The 24,620-nt window shown below is 35.0% G+C and overlaps 1 pseudogene; it reads left to right on the top strand.

The window, feature by feature from the left end:
- The first annotated feature begins 8,971 nt into the window (after positions 1 to 8,971).
- The window catches only part of LOC118888315, a 171,469-nt pseudogene continuing 155,820 nt past the window's right edge, over positions 8,972 to 24,620 (top strand).

Here is a 24,620-nt window from a genome sequence, read left to right as displayed (position 1 = left end):
GACATATAACAGTGTGTAAGTTTTAGGTGTGCAACATGTTGGTTTGATACATTTATATACTGCAATATAATTATACCCATAGTTTAGCTAAAACTTCTATCATGTCACATGATTGTCAATTCTTCTTTCTGGTAAGAACAATCAAGATTTATTCTCTTAGCAACTTCAAAGTTTATAATATAGTAATGTTGACTATAATCATTATGCTGTGCATTAGATCTCCATCCCCCATAGGCATACCTCATTTTATTGCACTTCACTTTATTGCACTTCACAGATATTGTGTTTTTTAGAAATTAAAGGCCTGTGGCAACCCTGTGTTATCACATGGTGTGTAGCAATTTTTAGCAATGAAGAATTATAGATTAAAATATGTACTTTTTTTAGACATAATGCTATTGCACACTTAATAAATGACAGTATAGTGTAAACATAACTTTTATATATACTGGGAAACCAGAAAATTCATGTTGACTTGTTTTATTGGGACATTCTCTTTATTGTAAGTAGTCCAGAACTGAACCTGCAATAACTCTGAGGTATGCATATATTTATTTACTATTTGTAAGTTTGTTCCCTTAAACAATATCACCCCAATTTCCCCACCCGCCAGCCCCTGGTAACTACCATTTTACTCTGATTTTATAAGTTCATCCATTATGTTAGTTTTGTGGCCTTGGGTTATAACTATTCAGCTTTCCTAAATTCCTTATCTGTGAAATAGAGATGGATAATAATAACATCCATTTGATATATCGCTATTAGGTTTAAATTAAATAAAATATGAAAAGTGCTGGTCCAAGGTAAGAAATACGAGATTGAATGTACAAACAGACAAATGCCAGAGCATAAATGACAGAAGAATTTTAATCCATAAAATCTAAGCAGACACAGGAAGCCAAACCAAATTTTTACAGTCATTGGTCCAGAAGAGTAAAGACTTGGTCAATGATTACCAGTTTTCCTAAGTTTCTTTAACAACTTTATTGAGATATAATTCATATACCATACAATTCACCCATTGAAAATGTACCATTCAATGGGTTTTGGTATTTTCACAGAGTTGTGCAACCATCACCACAAAATAATTTTAGAAAAATTTATCACCTGGGAAAGAAACCTCACACCATTAGCAATAATGCTCCATTTCCCCCAACTCTCCCAGTCTTAAGCAAACACTAGTTTACTTTCTGTCTCTATGGATCTGCCTATTATGGACTTTTCATATAAATAGAATAATGTAATAAGTGGTTTTCTATGACTTATCTCTTACACTTTTAGCATGATTTCAAGGTTCATCCATGTTGTAACATGTCATGGTACTTAATTTCCTTGTATTGCTAAATATTCCATTGTATGGATATATTGCATTTTGTTCACCCATTCATCAGTTGATGGACATTTGGGTAATTTTCACTTCTTCACTATTATGAACATTCATTTAAATGAAAAGATACTCAACATCAGTAATTATTAGGGAAATGAAAATCAAAACCACAATGAGATAACACCTCACACCTGTTAAAATGGCTATCATCAGAAAGATAAGAGATAACAAATGCTAGAGAAGATGTGGAAAAAGGGGAACTCCTGTGCATTGTTGATGGGAATGTAAATTGGTACAGTCACTATGGAAAACAGTATGAAAGTTTGTCAAAAAGTTAAAAAAAACATTACCATATGATCCAGCAATTCCACTCTGGGTATATCTGAAAGAAATAAAATCACTATCCCAAAGAGATACCAGTACCCGATTGTTCACTGCAGCATTGTTTTCAACAAGACATGGAAACAACCTAAATGTCTATTGATGGATGAGTGGATAAAGGAAATGTGATACACACACACACACACACAAACACATACATACACTATGTGGAAATCCTACCATTTGCAACAACATGAATGGACATTGAGGGCATTATGCTAAGTGAAATAAGTCAGACAGAGGAAGACAAACACTGTATGATCTTATTTATATGTAAAATCTGAAAAAAGATCACTCATAGAAACAAAGATCAGATTTGTGTTTGCCAGGGGCAGGAGGTGGGGGGTGGGAGAAATGGGTAAGGATAGTGAAAAAGTACAAACTTCTAGTTTTAAGATAAATAAGTTCTGGAGATGTAGTGTACAACATGATGACTATAGCTAACAACACTGTTTTGCATATTTGAAAGTTGCTAAGAAAGTAGATCTTAAAAGTTCTCATCACAAGGAAAGCAAAATTCTGTAACTGTGAGGAGATGGATGTTAAGTAAACTTATTGTGGCAATTATTTCACAATATATACATAGATCATCATGCTGTACACCTGAAACTCATCAATGTTATAAGTCAATTATATCTCTATAAAGCTGGAAATAAAAAGAAGTCAGAGACAGAACATAAGAGAAGAAAAATAAAGATTAGAGCACAAATTACTAAAGTAAAAATATGTACAATAGAAAAAAAGTTTTTGTGTGAACACATGTTTTCAATTCTCTTTGGTATGTACCAGGAGTGGAATTGCTTCATCATGTGATCATTCTATGTTTTACATTTGAGGAACTTCCAGATGCTTTTCCAAAGAGGATGTACCATTTTACATTCCCACCAGCAGTATATGAGGGTTCTAATTTCTCCATATCCTTACCAAAATTTGCTATCTGACTTTTTGATTCTAGCAATTCTAATGGATGAAAAGTGGTATCTTATTGCTGCAGACTGAATATTTGTGTCCTCCCCCTAAAAAATTAATATGTTGAAACTTAATCTACAGTATGATTGCATTAGAATGCAGGGCCTTTTGGGACAGTTAGGTCATAAGGGCTCTGCCCTAATGGGATTAGTGCCTTTATAAAAGAAGCCCCAAAGAACTCCCTTGCCCCTTCTGCCATGTGAGCACACAGCAAATAGATGATCATCTAGGAATCAGGAAATAGGCCTTAACCAGACACCATGGGAAATAAATTTCTGTTGCTTATAAGCCGCCCAATCTATGGTATTTTTGATATACAAGCCCACATGGACTAAGATACTCGTAATGGTTTTGATTTGCATTTCTCTGATGGCTAGCAACCTTGAGCATCTTTAGATTACTTATTGGCCTTGTATTTATCTTCTTGGAAGAAATGTCTAGAAAGATACTATGACAAGCAGAGCAGTATTCCAAACAGTATGAATAATATAAATAGAAAAAAGCTGTTAGAAACTTACCACTAACTCTGATAGAAGTTTTTTAATGACACCACTTCTATCCTAGAAGAAATAAAGATCAATCTCAGTTCATTGACATGAGTAGCGATGCACAATCACATTGTTCTAGATTTCTTGTTGGCTAGTCATGCTGATATCTGTATCATTGCTAGTATTTATTACTGTACTTGGATCAGTGAAACAGTCAAGATAGAATAGGCTGTACAACACCTTAAGGAAAAAGCTACTTGGCTGTCTTAAGGTTGATACTTATGATATATAGGCTTTGTTCTCTTGGCCTAGGTTAGGAAATTGGAGTTCCTGGTTGTAACACACCTCACAAAAACTATAAATTGGTCTTGTTTTTCTCATAGTAGCCATCATACTAGCTTGTTGCATTCTATCAAGACTTAAATTCTCTGCATAGCTGCTCTTTCATCAGATCATCTTCATGAGGTTACAAAAACAAACATATCAGGAAGATCTTGCAATATGATTGATTATGGAAGCAACTGAACATTCCCAGTGTGGTAAAGATCTGGATCCCTAGACTTCCCTGAATTGGTAAACACTTGCAAGCAAGAGAGTAATCAAACTGGGATACTGAGAAAATATATAAACAAACAATGGCTAGACCATATATGACATTAGACTCTGACTCACAATCTCTGCAGCAACCAGTTTGGTAAGACAAACTACAACCTTTGTAGCAATTGGCCCAGAACAGTCAGAACTTGACTGCCAACTTCTCTATTTTTGATGCATATCATCCAGGTCAGAACCAACCAGAGAAAGCCAAATATGCTCCCCATACCAATCGCATGACACCTCATTTCTAAGTTATCTTGCCCTCAGCTTCCCCATGCCAACTCCTCCAACCAGAGCATACTTAAGGCCTTCACTTTTGTTTTTTAATATAAAGCTTTCCCACTCCCCTGTCTGCCTTTGAGTTTCTTCCAAATATAAAGATGGTGGCTGACTCCTTTGCTATAGAAAACTCTGAAAAAATATCCTGTTTGTTTTTATTTGGGTTATCTTTATTTTCACAGCTCTCAATAAAGGTTAACTTTTACAGATATTATCAAGCAAAAACTCTTACTCAATTCAGATGCCCTTTTTATATAACATTTCTGATGTTTGAACTCTAGCAGCTGTTTTATCACTTCCAGTGAATGGGAGATCAGCATTTCTTGAGAGACCAGTTCTACCTTCTGAAGCTATGCAGGATATATAATGTTAGCCCATCCACAGGCTGCAACATCTCCAATCAAAATATTTGAGGGGTGCTTACAAGCTTCTGATTGTGTTTGGATCTCTTTCCCTGCCCTGCCACTAAGCTCACCCACAGGAACCCACAAGGGAGGCTATAAGTAGTATTGATTATCTATCTTCCCCTGCATGAGGATCAGAACTAATTCCATCATACCTTACATCCTTGTTTCTCTCTGATAACACAAATATTCTAAGTCTCCCACCTGATCTGTCATCATATTGACACATATTCCAGTATACTTTTCTACATTTATTAACAGTGTCCAAACAAACATTCCTTTTATACATTTTCTTCTCTCTTTTATACATTTTCTTCTCTCTTTAAAACTTCCATATGTATTCTTTTCTCATTAATCTCGACTACTGCCATCACTTATTACTATTATAATAATTTTTTTTTACTATGGGATTTGAAACACTCAGAAAAAAATGACCTTTCTTCACACCACTCAATGTACAACCTATACCCATATGTGCTCATATGTTCTAGCCACCCTCACTCCATTTTTTATTTACATTGGATACCTTGTCTTCTTTCCTTTTTAAGGGTATTTGTTCCCCTTGTGAACTTGACCCCATTGATTCATACATATTCAAATATTTTGCTTTATCAAATACTGCTTGTGTGTTCTAGATCATCACTATTTTCTTTTTTTTTTAAAATTAATTAATTAATTTATTTATTTCTGGCTGTGTTGGGTCTTCGTTTCTGTGCGAGGGCTTTCTCTAGTTGCAGCGAGCGGGGGCCACTCTTCATCGCGGTGCGTGGGCCTCTCACTGTCGCGGCCTCTCTTGTTGCGGAGCACAGGCTCCAGACGCGCAGGCTCAGTAGTTGTGGCTCACGGGCCCAGTTGCTCCGCGGCATGTGGGATCCTCCCAGACCAGGGCTCGAACCAGTGTCCCCTGCATTGGCAGGCAGATTCTCAACCACTGCGCCACCAGGGAAGACCCTGTTTTCTTTTTTATAGGATCATTCCCGTTAGTATTTAAATTTGCTATGATAAATTCTAGTAAAACCAAATAAAAATTAAATAACTCCTTTGGGTATACATCTCTTGGATTTATTGCCTCATTTCCCATCTTATCTTTGGATCAAATTTAAAAAAAAACAGATAAATATATTATCTATATTTATTTGTCTTCTTTCTCTCTTAAAGCTATTAATTTCAACAGGCTTTTACCCCTGTGACTCCACTGACATTACCTTTGACAAGATCAATAGTAAGCACCATGTCACCAAACCAGAGGTCAATCTTGATCTTCATTTTACTACATCTTGAAGCACGTGACATAGGTATGCATGCCTGATTCTTAAAAATTTTCTTCACTTAGATTCTGTTGCACTACACTTTCCTTAAAGTCCAATTATTTAGGACTCTCTCTCTTCTATCTGTGTACACTCTATAAACGATTTCATCCAGCCTCATGGCTTTACATACCATCGATAAACTTGTATCAGTTAACTATTGCTTCATAATAAACCACACCCAGAATGAGTATATTAAAACAGCAACCATTTATTTACATCATGATTCTGTGATTTTGCATTTTAGGCTGAAGTCAGCTAGAGGTTCTTTGGTTTGGGCAGGGCTTATTTTCTTTCTGTCATCAGCTGAGGACTGACTAGGTGTCTCTGTTTTGGAGTTTGACGGGTTATTTATTGGTGTTCTTAGCTCTACGTATGATTTCCCATTATTATGTCAGAAGCATGGGTTTGCTCTCATGGTGGAATATTTCCAAGAGAGCAAGCAGAACCATGAAAGGTTTATTAAGTCCTAGGCTTAGAAGTGGCACACTATCATGTCTGCAACATTCTATTGATGGAAGAAAGCACATGGTAAGCCCAGACTCAAGGACTGGTGAAAAAAGACTACCTCATAATGGAAAGAGCTGCAAAGTCATATTACAAGGGGTATAAATCAATGTAGAGATGAAGAATTGCAGCCATTTGTGCTACCTTCCAAAGCACAGATGATCAAATTTATAACTACAGTCTCAACCTCAACCCTTGAACTCCAAACTCACATATTAAAAAAAAAAAAACTTGCTTGTTCAACTTTAATATTTATGTCATTTCATATATAACACATCAAAAATACTCTGTATTCTTTACCTCTTAGCTTGTAAATGTACATCCAATGTCCAAACTGTTGCTCTAGTAGTTGAATTAATTAATAGTGCCATTTTCAACATTTTCTGAGCCCTACTATAAAGGGCTACCTCTATTTTCCTCATATATTACATCTAATCCATTATCAAATTTTGTTGGTTCTAACAGTATAACAAAGCCTAAATCTTCCCAATACTTACTTTGTCCAAAGTAAGTACCGCCATTTCTCTTGTCCAAGCTAAAAATTTGTTTATAGTCTAATAATATGTCCTCAAAATTTTCAGTCATGCTCTTGAGTTTTCCTCAGACAATAATATCTACAGTAATCTTTTAAAAACCTAAAACAAATAATACCACTCCATTTCTGAAAATTCTCCCATGACTTCCTGTGGTAAGCAGAATAGTGATCTTGCAAAGATATCCATGTCCTAATTCAAGAAACCTGTAAATATGAAGGATTATATGGCAAAAGGGAATTAAAGTGGCAGATGAAAATAAGGTTACTAGTCAATTGATCTTAAAAAAGGGATATTATCCTGGATTATCTGGATGAGCCCAATATAATTATGTGTCTTTAAAAGTGGAAGAGGGAAGCAGAAGGGAGAACCAGAGACATGGAAACATGAGAAGAATTTGGCCTGATATTGGTAGCTTTAAGAGTAGAAGAAGGAAAATGGGAGGCCTCTAGAAGCTAAAAAAAATGCAAGGAAATAGATTCTCCCTAGCACCACAAGCAGGAATGCACTCTGTCAACACCTTAATCTTAGCCCAGTTAGATCAGTGTTGTACTTTTGATTCACAGAATCATAAAACAATAAATATGCCTTGTTTTCAGCCACTACATATTTGATCAGTTTTCACAGCAGCCATAGAAACTAATAAACTTCTGATCACACTTTAACTGAAACCCAAAGTCAACAAGGCCTTTGAGATCCTACTTGATATGGCTCCTGATAACTTTTCAAGATTATTTATAAGGCACTCAAAATTGTTGACTCTGTTCCAGCCACATTAGCCTTCTTGCTATTTCTCAAAAAGGCCAAACTAAATCCTGCCTATTATAATTCCAGCTCTCCAAGCTTAGAGTTATGTTTTCTCAGATTTTTACATAGTTTGTTCAATCACAACCTGAATCTCTCCTCAGCAATTAGGTCTGCCCTGACCATCATACCTAAAAAATATTCAACATGCTTAGATCACTCTCTCTGTTCTTACTTGTTTTACTTTTCTTCATAGATCCTAAATCTCCCTGAAAATAGTTCATTTATTTATTTACTTGTTAAGCACTGCATTACTTCAAAAGAAGGCATGCTTCATGAGAGCAGGCACTTTTTCTCTCTTGCTCACTACTGCATCTCTAATACTAGAACAGTGCCTGACCCATGGTGAGGATTTAAGTATATATTAAATGTATGAATTAATTAAATGTCTTCCAATATTTCAAAACTGAAGTCATGTCCCCAATTATTATTTTCTTCATGGCAAATATCTCTATTTTTTTCAACTATTACTCAGATAATTATTATAGATATTCCTCCAGATAATAGAAGCAGTCCCCTTTTTTCCTAAAATGTGTTGTCCGTATCTTTTTTTTTTCTAGTTTTATTGAGATACAATTGGCAAACAGCACTGTAAAGTTTAAAGTGTACATCATAATGACTTGACTTACACATATTATAGCATGATTTCAACAATAACTCTAGCTAACATCCATCAACTCATATAGATACCAAAAAAGAAAAATATTTTTTCTTGTGATGAGAGTCTTAGAATCTACTCTCTTAACAACTTTCAAATATACCATATATCATTCTTAACTATAGTCATCATGCTGTAAATTACATGCCCAGTACTTGTCTTATAACTAGAATTTTGTACCTTTTGACCACCTTCCTCCAATTCCCTCATCTCTCACTCCTCACATCTGGTAAACCACAAATCTGACCTCTTTTTCTATGAGTTTGGGTTTTTTGTTTGTTTCTTTTGTTTTTTAGATTCTACCTGTAAGTGAGATCATACAGTATTTGTCTTTCTCCGACTTGCTTCACTTAGCATAATGCCCTCAAGGTCCATCCATGTTGTAGCAAATGGCAGAATTTCCTACTTTACACAGTTGAAAAATATTCCATTGTGTGATATGCATATATATATTCACACACACAATTGTTATATATATTAATGAACACAGGTTGTTTCCATGTCTTGACTATTGTGAATAATGCTGCTGTGAACATGGGTGTGCAGATATAACTTCCCAGGTGGGACCCAAGCTGCACAGAAGTAGGCAGGCCTATGACTTAGCTCTCTGCCTGGGCTCCATGGTGGGGGCAAGTAGACCAGGCTTCAGACACATCAGGCAGACCTGTGCCTTGCCAAGTTCCCTGGTCAGACTGCACCACCTTATTAGCTCAGCGGATGAGCAAAGCTGCTGGTTGGGATGACTACTTGGGTGCTGCAGGTAAGAATTCGGTCTGCCAAGATTCTGTCTCTGGTGGTTGCAAGCCCCTCTCCACTTCTCAGTCAGAATCCAATTCCCAGTGACAAAGCCCTGCAGTTTCCCCCTCGAACTTCATGAGGTAAGCCTCATGTGGGAACTCCCAAGAAGCAACCCACAACCCTGTGCTCTCATTTCCTACTGGAGGAGCTGTGGGTTCAGGGGAGCCCTCACAGCATGGTGCTGTGCAAGCCTAGGGGAGGAGCAATGCAGTGAGCCAGTAGCTGCACCTCCTACCCTTTTAATGCATCCTGTTTTTGTCTTTGTGGTGCGGGGGGTGCTTCAGCTTCACCCTCCATGTTCTATGATTTTCTCAGTGTTGTCTTGTCCTTGAATAGTTGTTAGTTGTTCTCCTGAGGGGGAACAAACTCGGGAGGACTTCTGTCATCATCTTAGTGATGTCGCTCTGTTGTCCATCACTTAACCACGTTCCAGATCTGTTAACTATAAGATAATAACAGTCAAAGAGAAGGGGGAAAAAAATAAGGTTTCTAATGCATGGGAAAGTAAAATGAGGGTCATAATTACCCATTTTGTGAAGAGAAATAATGTGAGTCATGTTATCAAGTTCTCAACTGAAAAAAAATGCACAACCTAAAAGTTAAGAATCATGTTTTATTCAGGGGAATTTCTGAGGACTTAAGCCCAGAAGACAGACTCTCAGATCGCTCTGAGGGAGTGCTCCAAAGAGATAAGGGACGAGTCAGGATATGTAAGAGTTTTGCAACAAAAACCAGGTAGTCTGAACATCAAAAGACTAAAGAACACTCAGATATCTGAAGTTAATGAATTCAGTGCTTTTCTCTATATGAGAAGATGCAAGAATCCAGGCTCAATGAAATCATTCCTTTGATATGCACCTTAGATATCTAGGGCCAGCATCCTGTTCTTTCTCAATCCTGAGTTCCTTCAAGGCTCACCTTCCGGGGTGGTTGTAGTGGCTTGATGACCACTACAACAAACAAACAAATATCCTTTGCTTGTTTATATGGCAGGTAACATTTTTCATTCACAAAGTCAACAGAGGAAAGAAGGGTGGGTAAATGAGTTAGGTTAATAAATATAAGTTGGGAGATGTATGTTATAAGCTTAGATTTTTGTGACCTAGACTAAATTACTTTTTCTGTTGGACCTTGTTTTCCCCATATTTAAAACAAGTGGTACAAATAAAAGCTAGTATAGTGACTAAAAGCTCAGACTGTGGAAAAGACTGAGATCACGTTTCAGTTCTACCATTTACTTGCTATGTGACATTGGGAAAGATAAAGAACTTCTTTCAGTCTCAGTGATCTCATCTCTCAAATGAACATAATTTTAATATTTATCTTCTAGGGTTTCTATGCGGATTAACTGTGATAACGTTTGTAAGTGTTATGCATCATGTCTGCTTCTTAGTAAATTCTTAAATATATTAGCTATCATTTTTCTTTTTTTTTACTAAGGTAAAAATAATTCTAAAATTCCATTCCTTTGTGGATACAAAGAGAAGACAAGAGTCAAGTGAGTGGAGAGTACAAGGAAGAACTCTTTGAAAATAGTTTATTTTTTACTTGTTACCAAATAGCTTTTGTGCAGGACAGTTAATAAAAATGTATGAATTATCTTAATTTTTGTCCCAGAACATCTCAAATCCCTCAAAATTTTAAGGCACAGACTAAATTATTCTGAGATTCATTTATTTGTATGCCAAAATTAGTTTATGTGTGTATATGTATAGTTCATATGTGCTATAATATTTCAAAGAGCTGCGGGGATAAATAGGCAACAACACACTCATGCCTGGATATAAATCCACCGTATAACAGCATGCTTACAGGATGATATAATGGAAAGAATATAGGAACTGACTCATTTTAACAGACTTCTATAATTTTTACATAAAGAGAGTATTTGGATGAGTAGTAAATAGATGAAATATACTAATAAGCCATAATTTATAATGGTCATAATGTATTTGGAGGTTGAAAAATTTCACATAAAAAAGATTTTTCAGCTTCAAATTGATATGCAATTATCTTAAAACTGTGTGTACAGAATGTATTTATTCTTGAATAGCATGATGAACCTTATGCATATGAAGAGGGGAAAGCAGTTAGAAGTAAATATTTTACACACACAGCTTCAGAGTCAGTATACCTTTTCTCAAACATTTCAATAAATTTCAATTCCATACAATATGTGTACATGGAAATAGGATTGCATTGTGCAAAACATAACGCTGATTCCCTTTAGAAGACACTGATAATTATTTCAAATACACATCAGGTCGATTTAAGTGTTACTATTCTTATTTGAAATGTTGTTTGTGATGGATGTTCACAGCTGACAATGTCCTCTCCCGGCACCCTGAGAGAAAGCGTTTATGTCAGCTTTGTCAGCTATGAAGATCTATCTATATATAAAATAGAACTACTCCCATTTGTGTTACTCATAATGGTCTTTCTTTTTCCTTGATTGAATGGCAATGAAATGAAACAAAAGAAAAATAGGAAGGTAAGGTGGAAAGAAACATTGTGGACTATTTATTCTACCTCTCAAATTTGTAGATGAGGGAACTATGCTCTAGAGAAGTTCATGGACTCAACAAAGAACAGAAATATCTTTAGTAATAGAGCTGGGAATAAACTTCAGGTTGCCTAAATCACAGTTTTTTCTGGTTTGTTTTTTTGTTTTTCCATTTTATTATGAGAAGTCATTATCATTTCTTACACTATCATCTCACAAAATATTTTTAGTGTCCTCAAAAAACTGCACCAATATTGTCAGTTATTTTTCAGTATGATAACCTAGAAAAAGTTTCTACTGAAAGTCATCTCTTGAATACCAAACTACCTAAAATGTGATGTCAACACTGAAGAAAGGTCTTTTATTTCAAAAAGAAAAATCAGTTTTTAAATCTATAAAATATGTATGTACATGTGTGCATTCCAACAAGATTTTATAATGAATGTATTGAACATATTATCATGATTTTTGACTCTATGAGATACTTTTACCTCTGACCTCTTTGCTCAGAGAATATTTGCTGGGATTGTTATTCATAGTTGGAATAAGTATTTGAAAAATAAAATGCGCGAGTGGATATTGTTGCTAAGGGACTAGAACAAAAAAATAAAAGGAAAAGGAAATGTTCCTCTTATCCTGATGCTCTGGAAGGAGATCAAGAATGACTGGTTGAGATACAGGGAGAGATAGTAACAACAGCTTTTTCTGTGTCCCCAGTGGATGTATTATCCCCCACCCCCCACCCCCACCCCACAACATATAAAATAGCATTTGATTAGGTAGAAAAATGGTATTATTCCATAGGAATTAAGTAACAACTTCATCTTGTTTTGTTATCAATTTCTCATATTTGTGTCAGTTTGCAAACATAATAATATCAAAGGCTGATAAGTGACACCATATAAATGCACAAGTCACCTAGGCAGTTGTCAACAGGCTGTTTCGAATTGATACAGGTCATTTTACCTGAAGGGACATTAATGACACACATTTAGAAGCTAATATAGCCTATGGATTGTATATATGTGTTACTACATCTTACTCTTGTCAGCAAAAGTATAGTTTAATTTCCATGGCAATCCAAATATACATCACCAAGTGAAATATAATCAGGAAATCTATATGTGTAAATAGAGTATGAAAAGGAAAATGAAAAGGTATGAAGGGCAATTACTCTGGGATACAGTTCTCATTCATAAACAGTATAACTCAACATCTTCAGTTAACAATATTGAAAATAAAAAATACAAATTTTCCTGTAAAATTTCAGCGATTGCATTGCTGGGCCTAAATTTCTCTATGCATGGCAGTAGCGGGAAGTGCATGTAAGTGAAATATTTGTATCCTATTATAGTGGAAGCAAGGAAAGTGCTTTATGTTGTAGGCCTCAGTGTGGTCCACACACAAAGGATTTGGTCTGCTTAAAATGCAACATCAATATCCTGAAATTTGACATGAGAAACTTTAATATGTATGGTAGTTATAATAAAATGTGACTTTATGATATAAAGTAGTGAAATTGTTATCAAGATATCTGGCACATAATAGATACTCAATAAATAATGGCTTCTACTATCATTGTTGAAGTAGTGGTGGTATTAGTAGTAGTAGTAGAAGTAGTAGTTGTTGTAGTTGTAGTATCATGCTGGGTTTTATTGCTTTTTACCTTTGTTCTTTTCTCCATATCCCTATGCTATTTTAATTTGTTCTGCAAGATCTTCTCTTCTAATTTTTTCTCTCTCCTCCATCTCCCTTCTTTTATATTTATCTCTTTAAGAAAAATTTAACTGTGACTTATTCTTCAAATCTGCTAGGTAAAACTCCATGCAGTTGTATTTCTGATGGGACTGAACCTTCAGTCACATACCTTGGCTAATACTGAACTAAATATCTATATGTGGTTAAGTCTATTGAGTGTAACTGAAAAATGAAATATCTTTCTAGATAATTAAAGAATAAAAATTAATATGCAATATTTTACTCAAATAGAATTACATAAGATCTACAAAATGGAAATATGTGGGTGGTGATAGACTAGATAAATTTCAACCACAAGTATAATATTCTATGTGTTTATGGTTTCTGTAGATACTTTGAGTCATATTCTCTCTGTATAGTAAATAATCTTTGGAAGTGAGTGCTTGAAATAGAAATTAATGCAATCATGTACTGATACCCTTCAAAGAAAATTGTATTTTTAAAAAATTTTCTTCATTCTCAGAGGTTATTTAGGAATAGTATGAAGATCCAGTCCACCTATATACCCATAGTGGCTACAGTTCTTTGAAGTGGTTGATACTGTTTCGTCACTGTGGGCTGTAGTATAAGATCAGAGTAAACTAACAGTTGGTTTGGGCTCACACTAGGACACCTGGAAGTCTAGTATCTGACTCTCGGTCAAAATTAAAATGAAATGTACTAATTAGTGATTAGTAAAAAGATGTTTAAAATTAAAAACTCCTCTGGAAGGGAAGAATTTAGGAGTAGGCATCTCGGATATATTGATAAATAAATGAATGATGATATGATGAGAGAACGTTTTTGTTTGTTTTAAACAATGTCAATAGTTTTAGGTGGAAAAACAAGGAGAAAAAAAAAAAAAAACTCCTCTGGAAGGACCAGTACTAGTTTTCTGCATTGCTTACTGAAGATGGGTTGATAGTTTACACCTTGCTTGACCAGATAAAAGCCTGGTTGTAGCTACATGATAGTGGACTTTAAAAAACCTCTTAGTAAATTTGTACCTTGGCTCCCCTGAGACCAAGATTTCTTTCACATTTCTGGTGCTCCACAATGTAAAGTTGAAACATGTCATTTGCAACAGAGAAAGTCCTGGGAACTGCACCTGGAATTTTTCAGACCTTTCTGTAATCGCTTGTGCTTTCTTTCTCCTGCTGTACTCGGTTACCTTTATTAAAACCTTACCTGGGCTTCCCTGGTGGCGCAGTGGTTAAGAATCTGCCTGCCAATGAAGGGACACGGGTTCGAGCCCTGGTCCGGAAGATCTCACATACTGCGGAGCAACAAAGCCCGTGCGCCACAACTACTGAGCCTGTGCTCTAGAGCCCACAAACCACAACTACTGAGCCCACCTGCCACAACTACTGAAGCCCGGGCACCTAGAGCCCATGCTCCACAGCAAGAGAAGCCACCCAATGAGAGGCACCGTAGCCAAGAGTGACCCCTGCTCCCCGCAGCTGGAGGGAACCCGTGCACAGCAGCGAAGACCCAATGCAGCCAAAAATAAATAAATTAATTAATTAATTTTAAAAAAGTAAACTTGATTACAAATATTTGTGGAGTCAAACAAGTCCTCCCACATATCCTAGCTTGTGTGATTACCATCCCCATGTTTACCATCATAATCATACATCTTGCTTTCAAATATGCAATATTCAATTTCTGCTTCAATAATAAATACCACACTGCAGCAATTGAACCTATTTGATATTATAGAATATAAAACATAAATAATCCATCAGAAGTCTCCATCTATGTTATTTAAAATTCAGTTTTTATTTAGGATCACTGAATATCTATAGAATTTTTAAAATATATCAATTTAGGTTATTATTTGAAATATTTTTGTTGTATGTTTTCACACAAATAAACTTGCTTATTTTCTATTGCTTTATACCTCAAACAATAAGCAAGTACAACATTCTTATGATTGTTCCATGCTACACACTGTCATATGTTTTCATAAAGATAAAGTTTTATTAACCTTTTTTGACATGAATCATCTACCTTAGGAAGAATTTTTTTAATTAAAGTGAACATACAAAATTTGTTTAAAAAATTATATTATTCCTAAGACACTGTTTCAGCCAGTACAGATGAAAGCAGCACAGAGATTTGTAAAAAGAAATAAAGAAACTGTGACATCATATGAGCTCCCAGAGACATCTCTGGACTTTTCAGTTACTTGAGCCAATAAGCTTATTTTGTTTTTAAGCTTATTTCAACTGGGTCTCTGTCACATTCAACCAGGCAGAGGCATTCAGTTTGATAAAATTACAACATAATTTGATTTTGTCTCTCTCTAGGCTCTGTTTTCAACTATATTGCTTCTTTCTTAAGCAGACTTGCTATATATGCAGTAATAAAAATGTGACAGCAGGTCGAAAATCACATCTTCCTCACTTAGCAATCACAGCTGCAAATATAAACATTTTCCACAATTTTTCTTTAGTAAAAATATAATCTTGGGCCCAATGCCCAATCATATTGGCCAGATGGCCAGATTACCCTGATTACACAGACCTGGGTTATGAGAGTAACCATGGGTAAAAAGGGCAGCTTCACCTAAATTACATAAATTAAAAAAGAATGTTCTACAGTTCTCTAGAATGTTCGATGTTCTCTAGATTTACACTTGGCAGAAAAAAATTCTCCTGCTGCTTCTTACTAATACGGTAATTTGTCATTTTTGAATTTCACAAACACACATGGCAATGGATTTATATATATTCATATTTATAGTTAATGACGTCCAGATGAAGACCACCAAGAAAACACCTGTAGTTGAAACAAATAGAGTTAATTGCTTATTGCAATGAAAAAGGCTGTATACCATGGGGAATCTTGGGGTGTGCCAGTAAGAAGGTGTCAGAAAAGACTTGAACTTTGATTAAGTGATTTGGGGAAGCTCAGAGAAGTGGGGTTTCACTCTGTTTTTAGTGCTATCAGGAAGCAGGGATAATTCTTTGATCAGATGCTTGAATAAATCTTATTTATATGGAAGGAAGACTAGAGTGATACAAAGATATAATTGATAAAGAAGCTGCAGTTGCTCATATTAGACAGAAGAAAAGAATGTTTGGTAATGTCTGGGTATCCTTGGTGACCTAGATTTTGTCTGAGCTGAGACAAAATTATGAAGTAGTCTTGCATTTTGTCTCATTTCATCATGATCATTGAGTGACCTTGTCTGATAGTTGTGTTCTGTGACACTGTTTATGTCTAACAGGACTATAACATGGCATGATTATGAACGACAAGTAGACTTCTTATAATACCAACTCCTGACTCTAAGTATGTCAGGTCATTTTCTGGATGCCAGGGCTGTGAGAGAAAGAGAAAGATTACATAATTATCAGATTTATAGCGCTAACTTTTGTTCAAAGTGTTTTTGTATGTAACTATCTCCTCAGATAAGTGGTAATCTATTGATAATAGGAGTTACCCTTTGAGTCCAATGCACATTCTAGTACAATGATAGATGGCAAACAATACTAATTAATTCATTCTTTCTTTTTGATGAACTTTATAGGTGACCTTTTACATTGATATTGATGTTTGTACAACTTTTATAAAGTTGATAAATTTTTAACAGTATTTAACACTTCCTAAGACATTATCTTTCAATTATCAAAAAATAATTACTACTCTATAGATTACATAAAAGATTTAAGTTAAATTAAGAGCTATGAACTTGTCCAAACTATGAGAAATTACTATGAGAAAGTAATTTCTCAAATTACTATGAGAAAAGGCTAAAATAACTATTTATATTTTAACAAGAACTAGTAAAATCCCAAAATGAATTGTCTGTGAATATATTGATCTATCTTTTCCTTAAGCACTTTAAATATAAGATCTTTACTTATGTTTTCTGAAAGCAGAATATGTACTAAGTAATCTCTTAAAGTCACATCTAAATCTAAGACTCTGGAATCATTCTCTTGCTATACATTCATGAATTATAACCTGGAATTTCATTAGTTATAGGAAAAATGCAATCACTGTCAAACATTAAAATAGAAGGTTAGTAATGACATTTTTAAGGGACGTTCAAAACTAAAGTGACTTCCATAATATTCATTTTATTTAGACTATAAATGTTTCTTTAGTCAAGCATTGGGTGTAACAAGTTAGTGTAGTGTCCTTAAATGCCTAAATCATACAAAATGAGTACTGTATCTTAATTAAGAGTATATATGCTATACTGGATGCACCATAATTTGAGCTTCTTATGTTATTAGAAAATTGCAATATATTTTTCCAAAATAACTTTCTCCTAACTATGAGCTGCAGTGATACACTTTTAATGCTATAATTCTTCCAGGTTGGCATGTATTCTCTCATTCACATAACCCATATTTTCTGCATAACAAATTAACTGTTTCTATATTACATTATATAAGGTAAATCCCACTGACATTTTAGTAATATCTTGCTCAGAGTATTAATTTCAGCAACAGTAAGAGAAATTCCTGAACCATTGCTTAAAGGATGAGATAAAACAAAGCGGTTTTTACTTCCATTTAATATTTGTGTTTATTCAGCAATAATTTGAATCAAGTCATGTACTGAAATCAAAATCTGTAAATATATTTAAAGGTGTCTTCTGCTAAAACATTGAGACACACAGTATTTAGCAAAAATAATATTTCTGCACATCACATTTCTTGTAAACAATGTTTGTATTGGGTGTGGAGACAGAACATGAGAAGACTAATGCTGACATTATATGCTAACTACACCCTTTTGCCTTCTTTGAGTGGGAATTCTAAATTTTGTGTAATATGATTTATCTGTGGTTTACTTTTTAGTAAAGTCTGCATTATATATTTGTTGCATATTTTGAGAAGTTAGCTCTTAAAAACCGAGACTGCTCTATGAATTAAGAATCCAAATTCAGAAATAACTATTGTGTTGCTGATAGTAATTTAGAAAAATATAATTTTGAAAGGGTTTAGATTGACAGTGAAGTGACCTAGTGTCTAGTTCAGCTGTTCCATTCATTTACTGTGGGACAGTAGGTAAATTACTTAACACCTATGTCTCTATTTTTCTATCTATTTACAGCACTGAGTTGTTGAATGAGGGAAAAAAAGGATAAAGCCATATGGAACTACACACTAAATTTGTAAATGTTAAGCAAGTTAAAAAGTATTGTTGTTTTCTGTTGTTATTAATCTTAATTAGTATTAATAGTTAAAAATCTGATCTCTTCGTTGTCTGATGAAAAACAATTATCTTTTTATGTTCATCCTTTGGAGTTTGTTTCACTAATGCAAGTAGGTTGTTTTGAATCTTTTGCCCCAATAAACTCTCCCTTAAAAATGTTGAACAATCAGTTACAGAACTTGATATCACCAAGAACATATATGTTTTATTATTTGGTTTTGTCATACAAGTTATTTGTAACAAATGTCCCCAAATGTAGCAGCTTAAAAACAATAATCCGTTATTTTCATAGATTGCTGGTTCAATTGATTTAGGCTAGACTTCTCTAGGTGGCCAGAAAAGGAGAAGAAATATAAGAAGGAAGGCTGACCTGGGCGAATGGAGGACATTTAGAGTGATGGGTTAGTATGGGCTGAACTGAGCAAGTCAGCAGAGCCTTGTCACCTGTGGGACATCCAGCCACTTTACAGGTTCCCGCCGGTCTGCTCCCTGGCTTCTTCTAGGCTCTGAGCATGCGAGCCAGTTCTTCTTTTCTTTTCTTTTCTTTTTTTTTTAACATCTTTATTGGAGTATAATTGCTTTACAATGGTGTGTTAGTTTCTGCTTTATAACAAAGTGAATCACTTATACATATACATATGTTCCCATATCTCTTCCCTCTTGTGTCTCCCTCCCTCCCACCCTCCCTATCCCACCCCTCTAGGTGGTCACAAAGCACCGAGCTGATCTCCCTGTGCTATGCAATTGCTTCCCACTAGCTATCTATTTTACGTTTGGTAGTGTATATATGTCCATGTCACTCTCTCACTTTGACACTTCTTTTATATTCTTTCTCTTTTTTTCATATTTGTTATTTTTTCTCAATGAGTAATTATATTTACTTTCTACTGACCTGCCTTTCAGCTTACTGATTCTCTGGAACTTACTATTTTTGAATTTTGTGTTTTAGTTTTTGTATTTTTCAATTCTAGAAATTTTATTTGACCCATTCATGTACTCTAATTCTCTGTTATCAATTTTCTTCAATTCATCAATTTTGTCCATATTTTCTTCTTTTATAATTAATATATTAATTGTTTTGAATTGTAATTATATTGTTTCAGTATAATATTTGAAATGTTGTATCTTAAATATAATGGATAGACAAAATTTCAAAACATTTATCATTTTTCATTCAATTTCAATTAAATAAAATATATATGCATATATTTAAATAATAAATAGCTATATATCTATATATACACACACACATATTTATTTGATTTTTCTCCTGGTTGTTGCTCATTTTTGCCTGGATCTTCATATTATTTATATTATTTTATTTTTAAAAATTTTTGGCAGACATTGATGATTATATGTTTTAGACACAAGTTTATCTTCCTCTAAAGCATGTTAAGTGTTATGTTTTGTTTTGTTTTGTTTTTCTGCAGGAAGTTAAATTATAAGCAAATATCTTAATCCTATAGAGACTTTGCTATGGTAGTTCTGTTTCTATTTGGCCTTCATTCATAACAAATAGTGTGCTCTTCGACTATGTATGTTAGTCCTCTTTGTGTTATCAGGTAAAATTCGAGTGTTTAACCAATATCTGTCCACAATAGCTTTGTCTGATATACAACTTCCATGTTTCCAAAATTGTGTGGCTTCTAAAACCTCTGCTTAGAAATCTAGCCTCTCAGTGGCTGATTGCTGCTAGATCTCTTGACACACTCTTTACACATAGAGTTTAGTATTTGAGCATGAACATGAAGGAAAATTTTTATGTAGACATATGTGTCTCTTTCTCCAGGTCTTCCTTCTTGGGTACACTGAATTCCAAATCCTTGCTACCCTGACAGCCCCTAATTCTGATCTCTGCCTCCTTTACCTACCAACTCTACTCACTCCCTCTTATTTGCTTCTATTTCCCTGTGCCATTATTTTGGTCATACCCTAAGGAAAACACTTCTGGGAGAGTACAGAGGACCTTACTGTACTATGCTTCTTTCAAGGATAACGGTTCTGCATCTTTGTTTTCTAATGCCCATAAAAGTAGTAGTTTTATATGTTTCTGTCAGTCATTTTTTTTTTTTGGTTCCTAGTTAGAGGGTATATTTGATAATACCTATTTGATCATGGAGGAATCAGAAGTCTCCTCTCAATATATTTTTTCAAAGCATTTTTAAAATAAAAATGTATAATGTGTTCAAAACCATGTGATAATTTTTTCTAACAAGATAAGATTATATATATATGTATATAATCAATCTTAAAAATTCATTTAATTTTAGCTTACAAATCACTACTGTGGGTGCACTAGTTGGTGAGGCTGGCCCTCAGCTCAGCAGGCTGTGAGTCCCTGCCTTGTGCATTTGCTATGGGCCTGGTGGTGGGCAGGACAGGCCCTGGGCCAAGCTGCTGTGAGACCATGGTTTGTGCAGTTGCTGTGGGTGACCTGGTGGGCAGGGTATGACCCACATGTGATTGGCTGTGGAGTCTGGTGGTGTACAACTGCTGTGGGTGCACTGGTCAGGAGAGCAGACCCCCAGCTGACTGTGAAGTCCCTTTGTGCATGACTTCTGTGGGCATGCTGGTGGGTAGGAAGGCACCAAGAATAGCTGGCTGCAAGGCCCAGTGGCATGCAATTGCTACAACTGCACGGATGAGTGGCACATGCCCCTGTGTGGTTGACTTGTGGTGCCCAGTGGCATGCAACTACTGTAGGTATGTTGGTGGGGAAGATAGGCACCCAGTGATGCTGCTGTGAGACCTGGTGGTGTGTGACTGCTATGGTTGCACTGTTGGACAAGACAGGGCCTCCAGCACAGCTAGCTGTGTTGTGGCTCAGTGGCACAGGACATCTACGAGAGTGGGTGGGGCAACCCCACCACAAATAGGCTAGAGGGAGAATTCAAAAATGTTGCCCACCAGCACTCTACTACTGTCAGCACAGTAGAATGAAATTACAAAAATGGTTGTCACCTGTGTCTCAGTCCTTGGGGAAGTCCCAGCTGTCTCCTGCCTCTTTAGGAAGCTCTCCAACATTAACAATTAGGTGTGACCCAGGTACTTTTCAAACAGCTCCCTCTGTGCTGGGACTTGTAGTGAGTGCATTTTTGCACGTACTCTTAAGGAATGGAGTCTCTGTTTCCTACAGCCCTCCCACTCTCTCAAACAGAGAGAAACCCCACTGCTTTTCAAAGCCAGGTGTTTTGGGTGCTCATCTTCCTGGTGTAAGAACCTCAGGCTGGGGAGCCAGGTGTGGGGTTCATATTCCTTCATTCTTTGGGGAGAACCTCCATGACTAGGATATCTCTCTTGCTTACGGGTCACTGCTCTGGGAGGGTGGGTCCTGACTGGACCCTTTGACCCTTCATGCCCATCTTGTTGTGATTTCTTCTTTACAATCTTTACTTGTGGAAAATCTTTCTGCTTGTCTTCAGGTTGTTGTCAGAGATAGTTTCACTGTAAGAAGTTGTAATTTGGTGCACCCAGAAGAGGAGGTGAGCTCAGGATCTTCTTTGTTTGCCATCTTGATTCCTCCTGAAGATGAAATTTAAATAAAACTTTATCTGGCTTCAAATTTGATACTGTGTAACCTACAATTTAGTGTTAGAAAGCATAGACTATTTAATCTATTGGTATCTAAAGAATTTATCAGTTTAAGTTATAAAATTATTTATAAAGTTGTATATTTAGACATTCAATGCAGTTACTTATATCAAAAGTCAGATTGATATACACCTTTCATAAAATTTACTAGAATACATAGGGCAAGATACTCACTTGAATAGTTTATTTCTGTATAAATAACTTCCCATATGCCACACCATCTATATTTGATTCTCTCTAAATAAGTGACAAAGTAGAATAAATTTTATACTGGAGTTGCAGCTCTCCTCTTCAAGGATATGGTTACATAAATGACAAAAAATCCAACACAACAGGTAAATTATTTTTATTCACATTTGATATTGACATAATAGAAAAGTTGTATAGTTACTTGATTTAATTAATGAATGTGATTTGTGAGCAGATTGTTTTTTTTTTCTTTCTCTGTCTGTCAATAAAAGTCCTAAAGACCTGCACTTATTTTACTTCAGTATTATTTGTCCAAATAGAAAAACTATATTTGAATTATGCATGGACATCCCTAGAGTACTGTGTCTAGCTCTTCTAGATAAATTTTTATGGTATACTTAGGTGATCATAAAATTGTATTGCAGTTAACATTGTATTGGTACTATAATAGAAACAGTCTATACTAGAAATCTTCTCAGTGTAGGGAAAAATATGCTAGGGGAAATTTGATTGAAGCCAAAGTTAATTCACTTTTGTAGGTACATATTTAAAATTTCTATTAATTATTAGACTTTATTTTTTTAACAGATTTAGGTATATAAAAAATTGTGTGGAAGGTACAGAGAGTTTCTATATACTTCCCCCGGTTTCCCTATTATTAATATCTTGCATTAGTATAGAACATTTATTAATATTGATGAGCCAATATTAATATATTACTATTAACTGAAGTTGATAGTTAACATTAGGGTTCACTCTTTGTGTTGTACATTTTATGTATTTAGACTAATATATAATGACATGCGTGCACAATCCTAGTGCCATGCAGGATGTATTCACTGTCCTAAAAACCCCTACATTCTACCTATTCATTTCTTCTTCTCTCCCCGCAAACCCCTGACAACCACTGATCTTTTAATGTCTTCATTGATTTGTTATTCCCAGGATGTCATAGAGTTGGCATATATAATATATATAGCCTCTTTAAGATTGGCTTATTTTACTTAGCAATATGTACTTAAGGTTTCTCCATGGTTTTTTTTTTTTGTGTGTGTGCCTTAATAGCTCATTTCTTTTCAATGATGACATATTCCATTGTGATGGAGATGATGGATGTACCACATATTGTTTATCCATTTACCTACTGAGGATATCTTTGTTTATTCCACGTTTTGGCAAGTATGAATAAAGCTGCTATCTACATTCATGTGAGGGGCATTTATGGACATATGTTTTCATCTCACTGGATAAATACCAAGGAACAAGATTACTAGGTCACATGGTAACAGTATGTTTAGTTTTGTAGGAAATGACCAAACTTTCTTCTGAAATGGCTGTAACATTTTCTATTTCTATCAGCAGTGAATGAGAGTTTCCATAGTAATAAATTTTTGTCAGCATTTGATATTGTCAGTTTGGGATTTTAGCCATTATATTAGATGTACAATGTTATCTCATTTTTGTTTCAATTTTTGAGTCTCTAGGGATAAATGATGCTGAGCTTAGTTTCATATGCTCATTGCCCTTTGTATATCTTCTTTGGTGAAGTGTCTCTTCAGATCTTTTGCCCAGGTTTTAATTGGGGTCATTTGAGTTCTTATTGTTGAGTTTTAAAAGTTTATTTTATATATATGTATTTTGGATACCAGTCCTATATCAGATAAATATTCTGCAAAACTTCCTCTCATTGTGTGGCTTGTCTTTTCATTCTCTTCACAGTGTCTTTTACAGTGCAGACAGGTTTAATTTTACTGAAATCCAACTTACCATTTTTCTTTCTTTCATGGATAGTGCTTTTGGTGTTGTTTCTAAAAGTCATCACCCAAGGTCACATAGATTTTCTCCTATGTTATCTTCCAGTAGTTTTATTGGTTTATATTTTACATTTAGGTCTATGATCACCTTTGAGTTACTTTTTGTGAAATTGTAAGATATGTATGTAGATTTTTTTTTGTTTTTGGCATGAAGATGTCCAATTGTTCCCACTGCATTTGTTGAAAAGTCTCTTTTATACCTTGGATTTTTCTTTCTCCTTTGTCAAAGATCAATTGACTATTTTTGTGGGTGTATTTCTGGGCTATTTTGTTCTATTCATCTATTTGTTTATTCTTCTGCCAATATCACACTATCTTGAGTCCTGTAGCTTTATGGTAAGTCTTGAAGTCTGTTAGTGTCAGTCCACCAACTTTATTGTCCTTCAATATTGCATTGGGTATTCTGGGTCTTTTGTCTTTACATATAAATGTTAGAATCAGTTTTTCCAGAATTACAAAATAACTTGCTGTGATTTTGATTGTGATTTTGTTAAATCTATAGGTCGATTTGGCAAGAACTGACACCTTGAAACTATTGATCCTGGCTATCCATGCACAT

The sequence above is a fragment of the Balaenoptera musculus genome, chromosome X, assembly GCF_009873245.2.
Source record: "Balaenoptera musculus isolate JJ_BM4_2016_0621 chromosome X, mBalMus1.pri.v3, whole genome shotgun sequence".
Classification (NCBI taxonomy): domain Eukaryota; kingdom Metazoa; phylum Chordata; class Mammalia; order Artiodactyla; family Balaenopteridae; genus Balaenoptera; species Balaenoptera musculus.
This window is presented reverse-complemented; position numbering and strand designations above follow the sequence as displayed.